Below are 23,771 nucleotides of genomic sequence, written 5' to 3'. Positions count from 1 at the left end.
AATACAAAATACTGGAAATCACATGTGATTGCAGTTAGTGATTAGACATGCATAGTTAAAATCTAATTAAATGAGACAGAGAAAAGAAGGTCACAGGGAGGGAGACAGGCTATCCCTTAATTTCTGTGCGGGGAACAGGATAGTTTGATTATATCCCAGATGGCCATATAAATAACCAGAGAAACTACTATCTTAGGGGATATACCTATGTTTCTCTGGTTATTGTTCACAAGTTTTTGAATATTATCAATGAATAGTATAGATAAATATCATAAATATAGACATATACAGTGCCTTGCAAAAGTATTTGGCCCCCTTGAACTTTTCAACCTTTTCCCACATTTCAGGCTTCAAACATAAAGATAAAACATTTTAATGTTATGGTGAAGAATCAACAACAAGTGGGACACAAAAATAGTCTCATTGTTCTGTTTAAAGCGCAGAGAGCATCACGAAGACCAAGGAACATAACCGGCAGGTCTGTGATACTGTTGTGGAGAAGTTTAAAGTCCGATTTGGTTACAAAAAGATTTCCAAAACTTTAAACATCCCAAGAAGCACTGTGCAAACGATCATATTGAAATGGAAGGAGTATCATACCACTGCAAATGTACCAAGACCCGGCCGTCCATCCAAACTTTCATCTCAAACAAGGAGAAGACTGATCAGAGATGCAGCCAAGACGCCCATGATCACTCTGGATGAACTGCAGAGATATACACCTGAGGTGGGAGAGTCTGTCCAAAGGACAACAATCAGTCGTACACTGCACAAATCTGGCCTTTATTGAAGAGTGGCAAGGAGAAAGCCATTTCTCAAAGATATCCATAAAAAGTGTTGTTTACAGTTTGCCACAAGCCACCTGGAAGACACACCAAACATGTGGAAGAAGGTTCTCTGGTCGGAGGAAACCAAAATCAAACTATTTGGGCACAATGCCAAACGATATGTTTGGCGTAAAAGCAATACAGCTCATCACCCTGAACACACCCTCCCCACTGTCAAACATGTTGGTGGCAGCATCATGGTTTGGGCCTGCTTTTCTTCAGCAGGGACAGGGAAGATGGTTAAAATTGATGGGAAGATGGATGGAGCCAAATACAGGACCATTCTTGAAGAAAACCTGTTGGAGTCTGCAAATGACCTGAGACGGGGATGGAGATTTGGCTTCCAACAAGACAATGATCCCAAACAAAAAGCAAAATCTACAATGGAATGCTTCACAAATAAACGCAACCAGGTGTTAAAATGGCAAAGTCAAAGTCCAGACCTGAATCCAATCGAGACTCTGTGGAAAGAGCTGAAAACTGTTCACAAACGCTCTCCATCCAACCTCACTCAGCTCGAGCTGTTTGCAAAGGAAGAATGGGCAAGAATTTCAGTCTCTCGATGTGCAAAACTGATAGACACATACCCGAAGCAACTTGCAGCTGTAATCGCAGCAAAAGGTGGCGCTAAAAATTATTAACTTAAAGGGGACGAATAACATTGCACACCCTAATTTTCAGTTTTTTATTTTTTTACAAAAGTTTAACATAAGCAATGCTTGTTGTTGATTTTTTACCAAAAAATTAAAAATATTTATCTTTATGTTTGAAGCCTGAAATGTGGGAAAAGGTTGAAAAAAATCAAGGGGGCCTAAGGCTACTTTCACACTTGGGTTGAACGGTATCCGTTGCATTGCGTTGTGTGACGGATGAAACGGATGTGTTGCATATAGTGGCACAACGGATGCAACGGATGCTGCAAAACAACGCAATACGTTTTGGGTTTGTTTACAGTTTTACCATCGGCAGACTATTGTGAACGATCAGCTGATCACTCACAGTAGCCAGCCGCCGGGTGATCAGCCGATCACTCACAGTAGCCGGCCGCCGGGTGATCAGCTGATCGTTCGGTCGCCGACAATGTGTGCGGGGGGCGGAGTGTGAAGTGGGTGGAGCCGAGCGGGGACGTCAGTGCCGCGGGGACTGCATCGCTGGGGGACAGGTGAGTGTGTGTGTGTGTGTGTATACATACGAAGTGTGGGAGGGGGCGGAGCCGAGCGGGGAAGTGTCGGGCTCCCGACACACGTAACCAGGGTTCCTTGGTTACCCGATGTGTACCCTGGTTACGGGTGCAGGGAGCCAGAGAGAGCATGCGCTGTGAAATCCAAAGGATTCCGCTGCTCAAAAAAACGTTACATGCTGCGTTCCTTCCGCCCGGCGCAGCGTCAAAATAACGACGCTGCGTCGTCCGGCGGATGCAACGCTGACACTTGCGTTACAGTGCGTCATCCATACAAGTCTATGGAGAATAGCGCAGTGCGTTAACGGACTGCGCTATTCTCCATAGTGACGGACTCCGCTGAACGCAAGTGTGAAAGTACCCTAACACTTTCGCAAGGCACTGTAGATATGGTAAATAAATAACATTCATCAATTAGATATAAATAAATATCAAGAACAATGTAACTAAAGTAATCAATATAATAACTGAAAAAATATAGCGCAATCAAGCATAATATGGAGCATTGCCGCATATGTAAGGTTGCAATATACAAATTTAATCCCTAACTCGACGAATTTAAGGAAATCCTATACATTTGCATCAATCAAAAACTATGTCACAAATACTCAACAATGTATACATATAAAGGAAAATCCAAAATTACAATAAAGTGAAAAAAAACAAAACTTTGAAAATCCACCAGTAATTGCATAGTCGCAAGGTATAGCCTCTTTTTATGTGGTGTATTCACAAGGGGAACAGAATGTTTTCTCCGCATTTTCAAGTTGTACATACATCAGAAGGACGTATAACAGAGGAGGGGGGGAGGGGGGGGGCAGCATGAAAAGAGGGCTTGCCTTATGAATGCAACTAAACATAAAAAATGAAAATTAAAAACAGTTAAAAATAACATAAAACACACCCACCAACTAGAGATTAATGATAACTAGAGATATAGAACAAAAGTGATGTTCTCGTTGAGACCAGATGGATACAAAGTGGACATTGTCCATATCCATTTGGTCTCAAGTTGAGTGAGACGTTTACTAATATTCCCACCTCTTATGTCTATATCCAGTGTATCAATGCCCAACACTTTAAAAAGGGCCCTATTAGCATTGCGATATCGTAAAAAATGTCAAGGAATGGTTTTCAACATGGATATGTCCCCCTTGACAGAGGCCACCGCAATGCCCAAAACATGTTCCCGCACACGGACTTTAAACTGCCGTCTTGTTGTTGATCTCACATAAATTTTGGGACACGGACAGGTGGCGTAGTAAATTACAGCTCAGGTGTTAAAAGTGGTAATTTTTTTTAGAACAAAATTCTTCAGTCCGCTTGAATCAGTGAAGGATTGGCATCTCTCTATGTTTGGGCATGCGACGCAACCACCACAGGGGGCACATCCATGTTTTTGGACATGGTACTGATATCCAAACTGGTTCATTGTGAGCCACAACTCGTCCGGTACCCCGGAGCCCCATACATCACTGACTCCCCTGATACCCCGGAGCCCCATACATCAAAGACTCCTCCGGTTCCTCGGAGTCCCATACATCACTGACTCCTCCGGTTCCCTGTCCTTCCATCACTGCCTCCTCTGGTTCCCTGTCCTTCCATCACTAACTCCTTCGGTTTCCCGGAGCCCTGTCCTTCCATCACTGATTCCTCCGGTACTCCATCCTTACATTACGGCCTCCTCCAGTTTCCCAGAACCCAGTCCTTTCATCACTGTCTCCTCTAGTTCTCCGGAGCCCCGTCCTTCCATCACTGCCTCCTCCGGTTCCCCAGAACCACGTCCTTCCATCACTGACTCCACTGGTTTACATGAGCCCAATCCTTCCATCATTGACACCTCCGGTTCCCCAGAGCCCCATACATCACTGACTCCTCCGGTTCCCTGGAGCCCCATCCTTCTATCATGGACTCCTTCGGTTTCCCGGAGCCCTTTCCTTCCATCACTAACTCCTCCGGTTTCCCATCCTTCCATCACTGACTCCTCAGATTCCCTGTTCTTCCATCACTGACTCATCCGGATCCCCATTCTTCCATCACTGACTGCTCCGGTTTCCTGGAGCCCCATACACCACTGACTCCTCCGATTCCTGTCCTTCCATCACTGACTCCTCCGATTCCCCGTCCTTCCATCACTGACTCCTCCGGTTCACAGGAGCCCCGTCTTTACATCACTGACTCCTTTGGTTCCCAGAAGCCCCGTAATTCCAACACTGACTTTTCTGGTTTCCCAGAGCTCCATCCTTCCGTTACTGAGTTCTCTGGTTTCCCAGGGCTCCATCCTTCCACCACTGACTCCTCCAATTCCCCGTTCTTCCATTACTGACACCTCTGGTTCCCTGTCCTTCCATCACTGACTCATCCGGGTCCCCGTCCTTCCATCACTGACTCTCCCGGTTCACAGGAGCCCACTCCTTCCATCACTGACTCCTCTGGTTCCCCGAAGCCCCGTACTTCCATCACTGACTTCTCCGGTTCACAGGAGCCCCGTCCTTCCATCACTGACTCCTCCAGTTCACAGGAGCCCCGTCCTTCCATCACTGACTCCTCCGGTTCACAGGAGCTCCGTCCTTACATCACTGACTCCTCCGGTTCACAGGAGCCCCGTCCTTCCATCACTGACTCCTCCGGTTCACAGGAGCCTCGTCCTTCCATCACTGACTCCTCTGGTTCCCCGAAGCCCCTGTACTTTCATCAATAACTCCTCCAGTTCACATGAGCCCCGTCCTTCCATCACTGACTCCTCTGGTTCACAGGAGCCCCGTCCTTCCATCACTAACTCCTCCGGTTCACAGGAGCCCCGTCCTTCCATCACTAACTCCTCCGGTTCACAGGAGCCCCGTCCTTCCATCACTGACTCCTCCGGTTCACAGGAGCCCCGTCCTTCCATCACTGACTCCTCCGGTTCACAGGAGCCCCGTCCTTCCATCACTGACTCCCCCGGTTTACAGGAGCCCCGTTCTTCCATCACTGACTCCACCGGTTCAGAGGAGCCCTGCCCTTCCATCACCGACTGCTCCGGTTCACCGGAGCTCCATCCATCATTGACTCCTCCAGTACCCCAGAGCCGCATACATCACTGACTCCCCTGATACCCCGGAGCCCCATACATCAAAGACTCCTCCGGTTCCTCGGAGTCCCATACATCACTGACTCCTCCGGTTCCCTGTCCTTCCATCACTGCCTCCTCTGGTTCCCTGTCCTTCCATCACTAACTCCTTCGGTTTCCCGGAGCCCTGTCCTTCCATCACTGATTCCTCCGGTACTCCATCCTTCCATCACGGCCTCCTCCAGTTTCCCAGAACCCAGTCCTTTCATCACTGTCTTCTCTAGTTCTCCGGAGCCCCGTCCTTCCATCACTGCCTCCTCCGGTTCCCCAGAACCACATCCTTCCATCACTGACTCCACTGGTTTACATGAGCCCCATCCTTCCATCATTGACTCCTCCGGTTCCCCAGAGCCCCATACATCATTTACTCCTCCGGTTCCCTGGAGCCCCATCCTTCTATCATGGACTCCTTCGATTTCCCGGAGCCCTTTCCTTCCATCACTAACTCCTCCAGTTTCCCATCCTTCCATCACTGACTCCTCCGATTCCCTATCGATTCCCTGTTCTTCCATCACTGACTCATCCGGATCCCCATTCTTCCATCACTGACTGCTCCGGTTTCCTGGAGCCCCATACACCACTGACTCCTCTGATTCCCTGTCCTTCCATCACTGACTCCTCCGATTCCCCGTCCTTCCATCACTGACTCCTCCAGTTCACAGGAGCCCCGTCTTTACATCACTGACTCCTTTGGTTCCCAGAAGCCCCGTAATTCCAACACTGACTTCTCTGGTTTCCCAGAGCTCCATCCTTCCGTTACTGAGTTCTCCGGTTTCCCAGGGCTCCATCCTTCCACCACTGACTCCTCCAATTCCCCGTTCTTCCATTACTGACACCTCTGGTTCCCTGTCCTTCCATCACTGACTCATCCAGATTCCCGTCCTTCCATCCCTGACTCCCCCAGTTCACAGGAGCCCCGTCCTTCTGTGTCTCCCTGGGCAAGCCAGGGGACATAGGTCACACACCACCACACCCTACATCCCAGGTAGGAACATCTAAGCTAACCAAAAATCCTTGTTGCCTTCCTCCAGAGGCTGATGATTCACACCAGGGGGTGGGCCAGGCGGTTGGCTCCGCCCACCGAGGAGGACACAGCTCTGGAGGCGGGAGAAACCAAGCAGTCAGCTCAGGGACGAGCTTGAGTAAACAGGAGAGTCTAGTCAGGGAGGAGGAAGTGGAAGGAGTGAAGGAGTAGCCCAGACAGGACTAAAGTAAACAGCTAAGTGAAAGTGAAGGAAGGAAAAAGTAGTAAAGAAGGAAAGCAAGAGTGGCGACAGAACAGAAAGAGCGTGTAAAAGCCTGAAGTAGTCCAGCTGTGTGCAGGACAGGTCAGCAAGGTCAGCAACGGCGGTGACTGTCTGGAGGGGGACCGTTTGGAAGTTCCTGGAAGGACCCCGTAGGCTGTGTGCCCGGCGGTCTGGAGCAGTGTTCCGAAGGACAGTCAGCACCAGGGCAGGGGCCTCTCGGACCCCGGCAAGGCTTGGAGTCACCATAATTTGCCGAATCCGTCAGTGAAGGGGACGTAGATCCCCCAACAACCAAGTCCCGATTGAAGGCAACAGCCCAGCCAGTATAGAAGAGACACCGCCACCGCCAAGGCACCAGTTTCTTAGGGCCAGCGCCTGCGGGCAAAGAGTAGAGCTCCCCCGGTCCAGCTTGAAGCCGGGGAGCGGGTTACCGGTGGGGACCCATCGCAACCAACAAGTACACCAAGGTGCTAGGAAAAGGGACATCACCGTCACCTACCGGGAGAGCAAGTGCAGCCGTCCGTGGGACCGTCTTACCAGCCGTTTGGTTTACCATAAAAACTGTGTCAACGTCTCAGGCTGAGTGAGTACCACAGTGCCGCAAGGCACAGCGCTGCCCCCGCGTCCCTGCGCCCACCAGGCCCTGCACCTCCCAAGCCATCATCGGGCCCCGGGATCACCAACCCCTACCCACGGAGGGGCAACACAACACCTGGCTGCTCCGCATCACCATCCCCGGGAGCCCCTTATAGAGCAGCGGTGGTGAAATCACCACAACCGTGGGTGGCGTCACGGACAATAAACAATTCCCACACCCAACAACCCCCTTTCACTCACGGGCGAGGAGTGCTACTCGAGAAGCCCCCGGGATCCGGCCCACCGCTCGAGCCACCACTGAGCAGCAGCCGCCGGACCCGAGCAGAAGGGGTGAGCGTAGTGTGCTGACACCCTCCTCCCCGCCCGCGACACTTCCATCACTGACTCCTCCAGTTCACAGGAGCCCCGTCTTTACATCACTGACTCCTTTGGTTCCCAGAAGCCCCGTAATTCCAACACTGACTTCTCTGGTTTCCCAGAGCTCCATCCTTCCGTTACTGAGTTCTCCGGTTTCCCAGGGCTCCATCCTTCCACCACTGACTCCTCCAATTCCCCGTTCTTCCATTACTGACACCTCTGGTTCCCTGTCCTTCCATCCCTGACTCCCCCAGTTCACAGGAGCCCCGTCCTTCCATCACTGACTCCTCTGGTTTCCCAGAGCTCCATCCTTCCGTTACTGAGTTCTCCGGTTTCCCAGGGCTCCATCCTTTCATCACTGACTCCTCTGGTTCCCCGAAGCCCCGTCCTTCCATCACTGACTCCTCTGGTTCTCCGAAGCCCCGTCCTTCCATCACTGACTCCTCCGGTTCACAGGAGCCCCGTCCTTCCATCACTGATTCCTCCGGTTCACAGGAGCCCCGTCCTTCCATCACCGACTCCACCGGTTCACAGGAGCCCCGTTCTTCCATCACTGACTGCCCCGGTTCACAGGAGTCCCGTCCTTCCATCATTGACTCCTCCGGTTCCCATAAGGCTCTGTCAGTGATGATCGATTGCTGCGCGGTAGATGCCTCTTGCCTGACGCTTCGATTGTTACTGCCTAGCTGCTGAGCGCTCAGCTGATCGGCTCCGGGAACAGGAAGTAGCGAGCGGTGTCCGAGCCGCTGCCTCCCATCCTCTGCCCGGAGCTGGAGGGCACTGTCCTGCGTGCACGCGCACTGCCAGGCTGAGCCGGGCATCTGCAGGAGGCGCGCTCCAGACCAGGTAACAAATGCTGGGCCTCGTACGGGCACATTGTGAGGGGAACTTCCTGGCAGGAGGTATGGACGGGGTATCACATGGCACTGTTGGCACAGACAGACAGGGCACCACCGGCACTGTGGCTGCTGTTCGCGCTCTCCAGGCTCGTACATCCTGTATCCCCTGCATTCTGTATCCTGTAGTTCGCTTTGCTTTTCCTCTTGGTCTGGCATCAGAATAATGTTGACCTGTATTCTGCGCGCACAGAGGATGGAGCATCCTGAGCACAGTGCCCTGGGAGCACAGCCAGTGCTATGGGGGGTCTCTCTGTCAGATGGGAGCATGCTGGGAGAAGTGACTGCCACCCCTAACTCGCACGGCCCCCGCCTCAGCCATCCCTGCCCCGCACGGCCCCCGCCTCAGCCGCCCCTACCCCGCACGACCGCTTCCCTTCTTGCCGCCCTTGCCCCGCACGACCGCCTCCCTTCTTGCCGCCCCTGCCCCGCACGACCGCCTCCCTTCTTGCCGCCCCTGCCCCGCACGACCGCCTCCCTTCTTGCCGCCCCTGCCCCGCACGACCGCCTCCCTTCTTGCCGCCCCTGCCCCGCACGACTGCCTCCCTTCTTGCCGCCCCTGCCCCGCACGACCGCCTCCCTTCTTGCCGCCCCTGCCCCGCACGACCGCCTCCCTTCTTGCCGCCCCTGCCCCGCACGACCGCCTCCCTTCTTGCCGCCCCTGCCCCGCACGACCGCCTCCCTTCTTGCCGCCCCTGCCCCGCACGACCGCCTCCCTTCTTGCCGCCCCTGCCCCGCACGACCGCCTCCCTTCTTGCCGCCCCTGCCCCGCACGACCGCCTCCCTTCTTGCCGCCCCTGCCCCGCACGACCGCCTCCCTTCTTGCCGCCCCTGCCCCGCACGACCGCCTCTCCTCTTGCCGCCCCTGCCCCGCACGACCGCCTCTCCTCTTGCCGCCCCTGCCCCGCACGACCGCCTCTCCTCTTGCCGCCCCTGCCCCGCACGACCGCCTCTCCTCTTGCCGCCCCTGCCCCGCACGACCGCCTCTCCTCTTGCCGCCCCTGCCCCGCACGACCGCCTCTCCTCTTGCCGCCCCTGCCCCGCACGACCGCCTCCCTTCTTGCCGCCCCTGCCCCGCACGACCGCCTCTCCTTCTTGCCGCCCCTGCCCCGCACGACCGCCTCTCCTCTTGCCGCCCCTGCCCCGCACGACCGCCTCTCCTCTTGCCGCCCCTGCCCCGCACGACCGCCTCTCCTCTTGCCGCCCCTGCCCCGCACGACCGCCTCTCCTCTTGCCGCCCCTGCCCCGCACGACCGCCTCTCCTCTTGCCGCCCCTGCCCCGCACGACCGCCTCCCTTCTTGCCGCCCCTGCCCCGCACGACCGCCTCCCTTCTTGCCGCCCCTGCCCCGCACGACCGCCTCTCCTCTTGCCGCCCCTGCCCCGCACGACCGCCTCTCCTCTTGCCGCCCCTGCCCCGCACGACCGCCTCTCCTTCTTGCCGCCCCTGCCCCGCACGGCACCCACCTCAGCCATCTCTGCCCCGCACGGGCACGGCACCCACCTCAGCCACTCCTGTCCCAGCCACTCCTGTCTCACACTGCCCCCTCCCCGCTCCGCACTGTACCCCTGCCACCCCTGCCCTGCATGGTGCTTCTCACACTGACCCTGAGAATTACTTTGGTGTTGAGTGGATCTTCCATATTTTTTAAAATGACCCTTTACAGGGGAGTCACAAAATGATGTAAGGCATGTCTGAATCCAGACCCTTAATGAATGAGCACGGCATGTGCAATGCTCAGGTTTTAGCACAGGGAACGTGACAAATCAAGTCCGGTCGCTGACGTGAACTAGGGTCTCAAATCTTGTGATCATACAAAGAAAGGCCTATCCATCAAGTTCTACGGAGGGCGGGAGAGAGGCATAAGTACAACTGAGGCAATCAGCCCTAAAAGGTTTTCTGCCCACCATGTCTTTTATAAGTAGCACTGTCTGTAATCTGCCTGAAAAAGCACCAAAGAAATGCTGAAGAGAATGGATATGTACAATGCCTTTCTGTTCACATGTTCAGACTTTTGACCTTCAGTTAACCACTTCAGGTTTCCAAAGATGCAAAGAGTTACAAGATGTGACTGGTCCCTCCTTCAGGCTGCTTCTGCTTGGAAACCGCATTCTGTTTTAGGCTGCTTTCACACATCCGGTTTGAGCAGTGCGGCTCAATCCGGCTGTGAAGCCTATGCAACGGATGCGGTGAAAACACCGCATCCTTTACATAAGTTTTTTACATGCGGCCGGTCCGGTTTATGCCGCTTGCGGCATGCTACTGAGCATGCGCAGTGGCAAAAACCGCATGCGGCGGCCGGATGCGTTTTTTGCCGCATCCGGCATCCATAGGGATGCATTGGGAAAAGCGCCGCATCGGCCGGATGCGGCGCGATGCGTTTTTTTTTGCCGGAGCAAAAAATGTGCCAGGGAACGTTCCATCCGGCCGCCGCATCAGCTAAATCTGCCGCATGCGGCAAAAACCGGACCGAACGCAAGCCCATGCGGCACAATGCGGCACTAATTAAAGGCTATGCAGGAAAAACGCAACCGGCAGCAAAAAAAAACGGTTGCGGTTTTCCTGCAAAGTGCCGGATTGTGCCGCATTGCAAAAGCCGGATGTGTGAAAGCAGCCTTATACTTACAGATTACACTAGCCATCTGTAAAGCTGGGTTTACACACTGCAACATCTCAAATGACATCGCTGTAACGTCACCGGTTTTGTGACGCAATAGCGATGTTGTTTGCGATGTTGCAGTGTGTGAAACCTATCAGCGACCTGGCCCCTGCTGTGAAGTTGCTGATCGCTACAAATCGTTCAGGACCATTCCTAGGTCCTTTGTTTCCCGCTGTGCAGCATGCATCGCTGGAAAGTTTCAGTGTGTGAAGACTTTGCAGCGACTTTGTTAGCAACTTCCCTTTCAAAAAGCTGCTTATCAACGTCCCCAACAACCAGCTAGGTCGCTCTGCAGGTCCGGATCGCTGTTGCGTTGTTGGCCAGGTTTGCCTGTTTGACAGCTCACCAGCGACTCAACAGAGACTTAGGGAGGTCGCTGTTACGTTACAAAACCGGTGACGTTACAGCGATGTCCTTTGCGATGTTGCAGTGTGTAAACCCAGCTTAAAGCTGCCATAAAAAGGACCAAACAGACACCGAAGAAACAATAGAAGAAGCACAGCATGAGTTTTCCTGAATCCTTTCTGCTTGGAAAACCTCATAAGGTTCAACCAAGTATTGTATGCTGATATTTGGTTTGTGATCTGAGTACATCCAGATCCTTCTCCACAAGAGACTCTCCTAGTTTTCTTTCCCTTAGAACATTTGGTGCCCTCATATTATTAGTGCCCAGACACATAGCTTTACATTTCTTTACATTGAATTGTTGTACATCACTTATAATTGTAGACCAGTCAGAGAAGTAGTCAGAAGAACTTCTGGAAATATGCTTCAGTTCCCCATTGACTTCCATTATACTCAGTACACAGATTGAGCCCGTCTGAGTGTCTGATCTGCTCGTTCTGAGTACCGATCGTTGGTAGTGCTCGTCTCTAATGGTAGAGTAAAAGGCATCACATTTATTGAGAAGAGCACACCGCTTAACAAACTTGTACATCTTCTCAGTGGCACGCGCCTCACCAGTAATGTCAGTGCTGGCCTGGGGCTAGTGTGAAAATGGCCAACTTCCCATTGCACAAAACGTTTTCCACCATAAATCTGGCATAAACACTTTGTTTAATCAGTCTTGGTATCCACAGCTTTCCCTCTGACCAGGTTTCTTCTTGAGTCTTCATAAAAACTTATCCGCTTACCTTACTTCTGTCCTTATTAAAACCTGCTGGCTGTCACTTATTCGCTATCACATACTGTGAATAATCCCTTATAAACCCCTTGATCGGTTTTCTCACAATGGATGTTTTTTTTATAAATGGGCACAGCGTTGGCATTATTCCAATCACTTTGCTCAGTATCAGTCACTTGGACGTTTCCAGCTATTATGCATAAGGGCACAGCAATAACTAAGAATCTGTGGATTTGGCCCATCTTGTCCTGGGGCTTGTTCACATTTTTTTATGTAAGTCAGGTTCGACCGTATCAACATTTAACTGACTGAGCAAATAAATATATCATAGGTCTGCGACTAAAAAGCTGTTTGATTATTTTCATCTAATTTCCATGTATTTTGGTGTGCTGAAAATAGAAAAAAAAATTGAAAAAAATCCTGGACGTCAGGATTTGCCACAAAATGCAAAATTATCTTCAAATTTAGTACATTTTTCATGATTTTTTTTTCTTTAGAGTTTTGAAAGTCAAAATTACTATTAATTCACATCAATGCATTGAAGATATATAATGCCAAAAAAATATAACTTTTAAAGTGAGCTAATGAAACCAGCATCAACATTTTGCAAGCTGAATGAGCGGGCTCTGACATGCCTGGGCTTGTTTCAATTGTTTTATCTTTGTTCTCGCCTGTTCACACTTTTTAATCTCAGTTCGTGTTAAGGCTGCTTTACACGGTATGACCGATTGTGCAATTTCACAATCGATTGTACCCACCCCCGTCCTTTTTGCGTCACGGGCAAATCGCTGCCCGTGTCGCACAAAGTCAGTAACCCCCGTCACACATACTTACCTCTCGTGCGACCTCGCTGTGGGCGGTGAACGTCCACTTCCTGGACTGGGAGGGACGTTCGGCGTCACAGCGACGTCACACGGCCGCCGGCCAATAGAAGCGGAGGGGCGGAGATGAGCAGGATGTAAACATCCTGCCCACCTCCTTCCTTCCACATAGAGCCGGCGGCGGCCGCGGGAGGCAGGTGAGCTGCTCATCGTTCCCGTGGTGTCACACGGAGCGGCGTGTGCTACCACGGAAACGATGATCAACTAAATTAAACGATATTATGGAACCTAGCGAGCAGTACACGACTCACGATTTGTGAGCGATACTGCGTCGCTAGGAGGTGTCACACAGGCCGGCATCGCTAGCGATGCCGGATGTGCGTCACAAAAACCGTGACCCCCGACGATCTATCGCACGATAGATTGTCTGGTGTAAAGCAGCCTTTAGCTCTTCATATTCAACTGTATTTCCCAAAATTAGCATTATGGCTCAGCGGAAGTGTATTAATTCGCCTGACAGTTTCTGTTACATTTTTGGTGAATATACAGTGTTGAAGCAACAGCTGAATATTACAGACTTTGTGAAAAAAGTATACTTCGCATATTTCGGACTAAAGCTTGGAGATCAAGATAAAGCTTGGACGCCTCATAAAGTGTGCAAACGGTGTGTTGAGGACCTCCGAAATTGGTTCAAGGGTAAGAAAAAAGCTTTCCGTTGTGGGATTCCTATGGTATGGCCAGAGCAGAAGAACCATAGTGACGATTGTTACTTTTTTGTTCATGCGATGTGAAAGGGTATAATTCAAAATGGAAGCATTCTATTTCATACCCCAATATTCACTCAGCAATACTTCCCATACCCCATGGCACAGATATACTAGTATCCAAGGCCCCTGCTACCTTGGAAGAGATAACTATGTCCGATGAAGGTGGAATCATACCTGAACCAGATGAATCAAGTTCTGACTTTGAAGATGATACAAGACCAAAATTGTTTTCCCAGGAGATGAATGATTTGGTAAGAGACTTAAATCTTCCCAAAGATGCCGCTGAGTTACTCGGCTCAAGGCTCAAAAGCAAGAATTTATTGTTGCCAGGAGTGTTTTTTGCCCAGGAAGATAAGTTGGTTTATTGCATCGATGTCGAAGGTTTGATGGGTCAATTCAAAATCCAATATGATTCAGTGCAATGGCGTCTTTTTATAGATTTTTCAAAAAGAAGTCCCAAAGCAGTTTTGCTCCACAACGGCGGTTTTTATGCTTCCATCCCTGTAGGTCATTCCGTACACCTCAAGGAAACCTACGAGGACTCTGAATTGGTTCTTCGTAAACTTAAATATGAAGACCACGGTTGGCAAGTGTGCGAGGATTTGAAGGTCTTGTGCATGCTGCTCGGGCAACAAGCTGGGTATACCAAATACCCTTGTTTTCTGTGTCTATGGGACAGTCGAGACCGACAAAATCACTGGACCAAAAAGAATTGGCAGCCGAGGGTGCTCACAGTTGGTGAAAAAAATGTCCTCTGAGAAACTTTGGTTCCTCCCCATAAAGTTCTTCACTACCCCTTTTCACATCAAATTGGGATTGATGAAGCAATTCATAAAATCACTTCCAAAAGATGGAGAATGCTTCAAATACTTGGTCGCCAAGTTTCCAGGCCTCTCGGAGGCACAATTGAAGGAAGGTGTGTTCGTCGGACCAGACATTAGAAGGCTTATAGCTGATTGAGAGTTTATCAATACCATGACGCATCCTCAAAAAGAAGGGTGGATTGCATTTAAAGAGGTCGTAGAGAATTTTTTAGGCAATAACAAAGACCCTGACTACAAACAAATCGTCGGACGAATGCTGAAAGCATTTCAAGCTTTAGGTTGCCTGATGAGTTTGAAAGTGCATTTCCTCCATTCCCACCTTGACAACTTTCCTGAAAATTTGGGAGCTGTGAGTGAAGAGCAAGGTGAACGATTCCACCAGGACATTAAAGAGATGGAAAGAAGATACCAGGGAAGATGGAGCATTACAATGATGGTAGACTACTGTTGGATGCTTCAGAGAGACATTAGAGATGCTACTTGTGGAGACACGGGGCTCAGTGGGTGCTCTCGTCCACTAAAACCCGCCACCTTTAGAAAGACAGCGTGGCTCAGGGCTCATCCCAACTGAACGCTGGCCTCCTTAACCGTGGGCGTAACACTACTCAGACAACACAGGGTGAGGGAACCACAATAATTAGACTTTATTGGATCCCCAAACAATTAACGGCACATAACACATAACCAGCAAAACACACAAATGTAACAGGCAACAGAGTCTCGCCCTTCCGCTGGCTCACCAGGGATTTAGAATGTCCATGCCTCAGAGCTTCCAGGGCCGCTTACTCCAGTCCAGCAGCACCTCGCTTTTGGCGGGCACCCACCGAGAAAGGAATAATGCCAGATTCAGGAAGCTGTGTGAGGTCTGCAAAGTCTGTAACAGGTGATTGAACTGTCCCAACCTGAGTGTCCTCCTTAGGTAGTCCTGGTATGACGTTACAATCCTGGCAGCCGGAGTCGAAATCCCTAGGCTGTGGATATGGTCTCCAACCGGAACCGGAGTCCCTAGATTGAAGCCATAAGATATCCTGATCCTCTAGCCAGCTCCAAAGAGCTTAGACTGGATCCATCAGCATCCATCAACCTTCATCAACCCTGGTGGCTTAAAGAAGTCCCTTTTATAGCCATAACCTTCCCTTAGGATACACTGCGTCCTCATCGATTGGTTGGACAAGATTGCTTCTCCCATTGGATGAATTTCAAGCTGCATGGATAATGTTCATTTAAATGATGTGCATAGAAAGACTCAGTATATCTACATGGAGTCGGCAAGTCACCGACTAGATAATGGCTACTAAGGTAATTACATTATCAATTCACAACTACAATACAATGAATGCTCCAAAGGGTCTGGTCCCAAACAATAGTTAAGCAAACATGAGTTACCACACAGTAGAACAATACGTCTGGCTGAATTTTAAGAAACTTTAACCCATGAGAGTCCATGTCGTCACACTACTCACAAGCGTAAATGTACCAAGAGAAGCCTCACAGGGAAGAAGAATCGATTTTAGTGCGTGTTAGTGAGCTCATTGCAGTTAAAAAAATGATTTTCATGAAACATTTTTTATGTTTTTATGTGTTGCACACTTTTGTCACATTCTGAGAGCCATAAGCTGCATTTTTGGATACATGTGATGGTCTGGTGACTTTATTCCATAAATTATTACTCATATACAGTTTATCCTCCCAGATGAATAGAAAGGTTAATGTTGATTCATCGCTCCCTCTGTTTTACACATGGATAAATGAGTGAAATATGTGACTGAAACACAGCTACCGGTTCCCTTCATTATTTTATGTTATGGGTGGACACTATCCACTCCACACTGCATGTACGTGATGGAAGAGTTAGAGGAGTGTTAGACCTTAGTGAGTCACAAGTGTACAGCAACAATCGGGTCACTGTTATAATAATTATCTTTATTTCTATAGCGCCAACATTTTCCACAGAGGTTCATATACAAATATTCATAGGTAACAGTTATATAAGATACAATAATTAAACGGAATCTGTCACCAGAATTACCTTCTATAAACTGTGGCCACCATTAGTGAGCTTTTATATACAGCATTCTAATATGTATATAAGAGCACAGCCCGCTGTGTAGAACATAAAAAAAAATCACTTTTTTATTATACTCACCTGGGGGGTGGTCTGATAAGCGTCGCTACTCTCCGGTCCGGCGCCTCTTTACTTCTGCGATCTCCGCCCTTCTATGCCGTCCAGTGTGGACGATGCGATCTACGTCTTCTACACCGGCTGGCAGTGCAATCATGCACAGGCGCACTGTGATCTGCCCTGGCGAGAGCAGGTCAAAGTATTGTAGTGCGTTTGCGCAGACAGTCTTTAAAGGGAACCTCTCATCAGAAATTTGGCTTTCAACCTAAATGTTTCCCCCTCTGCAGCTCGTGGGCTGCATTCTAGTAAGGTTTCTATACTTTTTGTGCCCCCTTTTAAACCAAAATAAATACTTTATAAAACTGTACCTTTCGGTTTGAAAATCTTGTAAATTATCCATGGGGGCGGGCCGTGTGGCGTCCGTTGCTGTATCTTACGCCGTCCCCCATGCTCCAAATCATCCCTCAGGACGCCGCCCACTGCATCGTCGGGGTCACGGTTTTCGTGACGCATATCCGGCATCGTACACGATGTTGTCTCGTGTAACACCTCTGAGCGACGCAGTATCGCTCACAAATCGTGAGTCGTGTACTCAGTTTCAAAAAATTGTTTAATGAAAATGGCGGTGGTTCATAGTTTCTGTGGCAGCACACGTTGCTCTGTGTGACACCACGGGAACGATTAACACAGCTTACCTGCGTCCCGCGGCACCCGCTGGCTATGTGGAAGGAAGGAGGTGGGCGGGATGTTTACATCCCGCTCATCTCCGCCCCTCCGCTTCTATTGGCCGGCTGCCGTGTGACGTCGCTATGACGCCGAACGTCCATCCCACTTCAGGACGTTCGTCGCCCACAGCGAGATCGTCCGGAAGGTAAGTATGTGTGACGGGGGTTAAACGAGTTTGTGCGCCACGGGCAGCGATTTACCCGTGACGCAAAAACGACGGGGGCAGGTACAATCGATCATGAAATCTCGTGTAAAGCAGGCATATCTCAATCGATAAAAATAAAAAGCATTGAAAAAAAAGCATAAGCCCTGTGCCATGTTTTTGGATGCAGTTTGTTGCCCAAAACTGCATGCATTGCCTTCCCTGGCAAAGTCTATGAGAATTCAGAAAGGCTGTGCGCACATTGTTTCTCTTTTGCCTGCAGTTTTGAGTGCAGAAAAAAGAAGCAGCATGTCAATTTTTTTTGCATGTTGTCCCTGCATTTCGGAGTCCTGGCAGATCAATCCCCCTATGGGTCGGCAGGGGATTGATTTTCCCCCCCCCCCCCCCTCGTTATCTGGCCAGATGCTGGTCTCCATATAAAGTCCATGGGGACCAGAAAACGGCTCAAAGTGGTAGGAGCAAGCGCTTCATACTCACCGATCACCGGTGTCACACTGTTCCCGCAGCTTCTCATTCTTCTTTCCAGCCGCTCATTAGGCTCATACACTGCTTCCCCTGCTCACCTGTAGCTCTGTTTGGTTGCAGTCAGATGCGCCTCCACGCTGAATGACAGCTGTCTTAACTGCAACTAATCACAGACTCCGGTGGGTGGGTCTATCATACAGTAAAATAAGTAATTTAAAAAAACCAAACAAAACAAAATGGCGCGCGGTCCCCTCAATTTTGATACCCAGCCAAGATAAAGCCCCACAGCTGTGGGCTGGTATTCTCAGACTGGGGAGGCCTATGGTTATTAGGCTGCCCCCCAGCCTAAAAATATCAGCCTGCAGCTACCCAGAATTTCTGCATCCATTAGATGTGACAGTCCCGGCACTTTACCAGGCTCTTCCTGATTACCCTGGTGCGATGGCAATCAATGTCATAAGGAGTTAATAATAGCCCATAGCTGCCACTAAGTCCTAGATTACTGACGGCAGGTGTCTGAGACACCCCATCACTAATCTGTAAGTAAAAGTGAACATAAACACCCCAAATTTTTTTTAATTTGGAATAAGACAAAAAAGCACCCTCTTTCACCACTTTATTAACCCCAATAATACGCCTGCAGGTCCGACGTAATCCACACGAGGTCCCGTGACGCTTCCAGCACTGACAATCACAGTGAGTGGCCATAGAGCATCATTGCCAGCTGTGAGGTGACTCACTCAGGTGAGTCCTCCACCTGTGGCTCACTTCAGTCGTGGCCTGATTTGCGGTCACAGGTGTAGGACTCCAGCTGTGACAGCAAATCACCAGTGTGACTGAAGTGAGCCTCACGATCAGCGCAACATCACTCAGGTTAGTTGCAGCCACAGGGTGTCAGAAGAAACTCGGGTGAACCCGTGAAGTCACTGCCACGACACCCGCGGTAGTGCGTGGCGCGTAGCTGTGATGCCAGGGGTTCACCCAAGTTCATTCTGACACCCTGTGGCTGCAACTAACTTGAGTGATGTTGCGCTGATCGCGCGGCTCAAACGCATTGAAATGCGGCAAAAACGCATGAGTTTTTTAATGCGTTTTTCTGCCAGAGGGTGCATTTTTGCTGAAGAAACAAAACTGTAGCGTGCGCACATACCCTAAATGTGGAAAACAACTCGCTTTTTTTTTAGCAGATTTGTTTCCTGCCAAGAGAGGCAGTTTTATGTGGAGAAATAATCTGCTACGTGTGCACATAGCAACTTTATTTTTCCATATTGCCACATGAGGGCTCGTTCTTTGCAGGACGAGTTGTACTTTTGAACAACACCATTCAATCTGCCCTATGTTGTAATGAAAAGCGGAAAAACAATTGTACAGTGAAATTGCAAAAAAATGTAATTCTGGCATTTTGATTTTTTTCTCACTACGTACTTTACCAATCAGATTAAATTATTTTATATTTTGATCGGACATTTTTCAATGCAGCAATATCAAATATGTATGTATGTATTGTTTTATTTTCAATGGAGCAAAAAGGTTTTTTTTTTTTTTCTTCAAATTCTTTTTTACATTTTATATTGATTTTATTAGTCCCCTTAGGGGATTTGAAGCCTGCACTCTCCGATCACTTCTGATGATTATAGAGATGCTACCGCTCTGATCAGCAGAAATGCTGATCTCCTGTTGGTGCCGACATTCACAGGAACTTTGTCATGACAGCGATAGGGGGTCATCAGCTGATTTCCCCCCCCCCCCAGCTGTCATGACAATCCGATCGTCGCGCTGTGATCGCAGCGGAGAGTGATGCGCTCCCCATCAGCGCGTGTTAGATCACGCTGTCAGAGTTTGACAGTGGGCTCTAACTAGCTAACAGGTGTGGATGGATTTCTGTTAGCTGCATGTGGCTGATCTGATCAGCTGACGTGTGGACGATAATGCAGGCTCGCTGTACAATCCCAGATTTAAGTGTCAGACGCAACCAATGATATATAGATACGTCATTGGTTGTGAAAGTGTTAAAGGGAACTTGTCATGTAAAAAAAAAAAATGCTATTAGCCTGCAAATATTGGATTAATCTGCAGGTCAATATTGTAGCATTTAGTGTTGAAGACATTTTTATTAAATTTTAAAGGGGAAATAATACAGGAAATAGAAGGAATCATTAGCAGATGAATTAAAGCAAAAAAAATATTTCCATAAAGCATATTCCGAAGGAAGGAGTGGGTAGGATAAGGAATGGGGTAAGGGGATGGGAAAAACTTTAATAGGGAAGGGAGAGAAGAGGAGGGGAATGGAGGATCAAGGAGTATTCTTAAACATAGCTGAAAAAGCTTAAAATGTTGATTTCTCATAATGTATTAAACATAAGGAAGCATAAACAAAGTCCACAAGTAAAATAATGATAAAAAAGGGGGAAGTGAGAGGCGATAAAGTAAGAAGAATAGAAAAGAAAAAGTAAAGAGAAAACATTGAAGAGACGAGGTGCTTAGAAAGGACGAGGGAAAACTTCTGTCCAAGGCTATGTGCGCACTAGGCGTTTTTTTCACGCTGCGTTTTTATGTGCGTTTTTGTCTAAAAAACGCACCCGCGGCTAAAAAAACGCGGCAAAAACGCATGCGTTTTTGCCGCGATTTGGTGCGTTTTTTGCTGCGTTTTTGCTCACTGCGTTTTTAATCAGTGCACAATGCCATTAAAGATTGTTGATGAAAAAAAAAAAAAAAAAAAAGGTCTGTCATTTCCTTCTTCAAAATGTTCATTGTATGCAGGAGAGCAGACAGCTGCAGAACTAGTGTATGCAGGAGAGCAGACAGCAGCTGCAGAACTACAAGTCTCAGCATCCTCCATTCACTAGTGTAAGCAGGAGAGCAGACAGTAGCTGCAGAACTACAAGTCTCAGCATCCTCCATTCACTAGTGTATGCAGGAGAGCAGACAGCAGCTGCAGAACTACAAGTCTCAGCATCCTCCATTCACTAGTGTATGGAGGAGAGCAGACAGCAGCTGCAGAACTACAAGTCTCAGCATCCTCCATTCACTAGTGTATGCAGGAGAGCAGACAGCAGCTGCAGAACTACAAGTCTCAGCATCCTCCATCCAGGACTGTATGCAGTTTTTTGCCCAAAAAGAAAAAAAAAATGACATGGGCTTCGCCATATTGTTGTATGCTAGCCGGGTACAGCAGGCAGGTACGGGCTGCCCCCAACCCCCAGCTGCCTATTTGTACCCGGCTGGGAACCAAAAATATAGGGAAGCCCTTTTTTTTAAAATTATTTCATGAATTTCATGAAATAATTTAAAAAAAAAATGACGTGAGCTTCACCCAATTTTTGAGTCCAGCCGGGTACAACTAGGCAGCTGGGGATTGGAATCCACAGTGCAGGGTGCCCATGCTTTCTGGGCACCCCCGCTGTGAATTGCAGTCCCGCAGCCACCCCAGAAAATGGCGCTTTCATAGAAGCGCCATCTTCTGGCGCTGTATCCAACTCTTCTAGCTGCCCTGGTGACGGGTGGCTAGCTAGGTAATAATGGAGTTAGGGCTAGCTGTATATTATCAGCTAGCCCTAAGCCCGAAATTCATGGTGTCACGCCAATATTAGACATGGGCACCATGAATTTCTAGTAATGATAAAAAAAAAACACAACACACAGAAAAATATTTTTATTAGAAATAAAACACAACACAATTAGTGACTCCATCTTTATTGAAATAAACCCCCCTCCGCAGTAATCCTGGGTCAGGGTCCCGCGCCGTCCAATCAGGATCCAATATCATCTGATCAGTTTGCTGGAAGGCAAAGAGATCAGATGATGTGTCAGGTTCAAGGAAGTGAATCACATGACACAGCAGCTGATTGTATAAAAGCCGATTATACAATCAGCTGATGCATCAGTAGAAAAAAAAAAAAAAAAATAATCACTTATGTGCTGTGCTGATTACCGGCAGCTCCTGGCGCGATCGATTGGACAGGAGTCTGATCCTATACGATCGCTGCCGGAGCTGCCGGTAATCAGCTGATGAAGTCCCCTGACGGCAGGATCAGCTGATAGCCGGCCGAAAAAGCCGGCGAGACTACGATCAGCTGATGCGTCAGGTGACTGCATCAGGTGATCAGCGCCAGGTCCTGCAAGCAAGGTCCTGCCCCGGGGAGACTGCACACAGCCAGAGCGGCGGGACCGGGAGGAGATGGGAGCGGGCATGGCATCGGGACCCTGCAGACAGGTGAGTATATGACATTTTTTTTTTTCTACTGTTCACTTTGGTTTTCGCCGCTGCCTCCACCTCCCGCCCAGACATGGCGCCGCACGGAGCTGACATGCACAGGACGGGAGGTGGACGCAGCGGTGACGGTACCGGGAGGATTCATGCTTCTGTGTTTACCAACAGAAGGAATCCTCTTCCTGTACACGTCACTGTAGTGCCCACCCCTTGCGTGTATAGCTGCGTTTTTAGTCATAGAAACGCGGCTATATGCGTTATTCATTGCGTTTTTAACATCTCATTGAATTCAATGAGTGAAAAACGCAGTGGAAAACGCAGAAATAATTGACATGCTGCGTTTTTGTGGTCACCACAAAAACGCAGCTAAAAAAAAACGCTGTGTGAGGACAGCACTTCTGAAAACCCATTGACATTGCTGGGGAAGCAATGTCACTGCGTTTTCAGCACAAAAACGCGGTAAAAAACGCCGCTAAAAACGCGGCAAAAACGCCTAGTGCGCACATAGCCCAAGGCTGCCATCTACGGTAATAGGAAGAAAAAGTATTGTTTACAGTAGCATGACACATTTCAAAATATTTATGAAGGGATACTTTACCAATAATGTCTGTTATGGAAGGTAATGTAGTTTTCTCCAGTTGGCTGCTATAGCATTCTTCGTAACAAGGAATATGTGAATAGCAATAGGCCTAAAAGTAGGAGGAATTAGATCTGTGTCTAGAGCAAGAAGTGCCAGTTGTGGAGACAAATTAATTTTGCTATGTGTAATTTTGTCAACCAGAGTAGAAACATCATTCCAGATGGGTCTCACTTTTGGACAATACCAAAAAATATGGAGAATATCCCCTCTATATCCACAATGTCTCCAGCAATAGTGTGAATTTGCTGAAGAAATTTTGTTTAGTCTAACAGGTGCATCTGGAATAAAGTTTAAAATGCGATTCAAATAAATTGGTACATTTACTTGATTTATAAGCCCACTCAAGGCTATCCTGCCAATTGGATTCTGAGAAAGTCTTATTGAGATCTCTCTCCCAGTTACGAATATGCAATGACTTTGCAAACTGGAGATCCTCATTAAAGAAATCATAAATATTCCTAGTTTTCCATCTGGATGAACTCTCTGGAATAGACAAAAGAGAACCCACAGATGAAAGGATAGAATATTTGTTTGCAATTAATTTTTTAATAGCATTCTTAATAGACAGGAATGGGAGGAAGTCCAACTCCGGTAAAGTAAATTAAATTTCTGTTTTAGTTTTTGAAAGGAGACAAGATCAGACCCCTCAAAAAGATCTCCAACTGTTCCAATACCCCTATCAGGCCATGTTTTAGGAACCTGTAGCTCTGAAAATTCCTCGATTACCCAGATAGAGAGATCTTTAATATTATCTAGTTTAAAGGAATGGGATTTTGGAGATTTTATGGCTAATTTTTTCCAGGCAGATATGGTGGCTGAAATAGATGGGTGGTTGGGGAGGGGAAGAAAAGGATTCGTAATATGGTGAAGAATCAATCTACGGAGAGAAGAGTATTATAAGAAAGCTCCAGATCGACCCAAGCCGAAGCTGAATTATTAATGATCCAGTCCCGACTTTGATTGACTAAGAAAGAATAGTAGTACCCTGTTATGTTGGGTACATCAAAACCCCCTCAAATTTTTCGCTTAAAAAGAAGAG

At 48.7% G+C, this 23,771-nt stretch overlaps 1 protein-coding gene across 2 annotated transcripts in view; it reads left to right on the top strand.

Annotated features, from left to right (window-relative positions):
* Window positions 1-8,026: 8,026 nt before the first annotated feature.
* Window positions 8,027-23,771, top strand: part of PIKFYVE (phosphoinositide kinase, FYVE-type zinc finger containing) — a 460,760-nt gene continuing 445,015 nt past the window's right edge. For both annotated transcript variants that reach the window (XM_075317792.1, XM_075317791.1), the window contains exon 1: window positions 8,027-8,163. The gene's annotated coding sequence lies outside the window, so the exon portion shown is untranslated. The remainder of the gene's footprint in view (window positions 8,164-23,771) is intronic.

The sequence above is a fragment of the Anomaloglossus baeobatrachus genome, chromosome 7 (genome assembly GCF_048569485.1).
Source record: "Anomaloglossus baeobatrachus isolate aAnoBae1 chromosome 7, aAnoBae1.hap1, whole genome shotgun sequence".
Lineage (NCBI taxonomy): Eukaryota > Metazoa > Chordata > Amphibia > Anura > Aromobatidae > Anomaloglossus > Anomaloglossus baeobatrachus.
The sequence above is the reverse complement of the archived record's forward strand: the minus strand, read 5'-3'. Positions and strand labels throughout refer to the sequence as shown.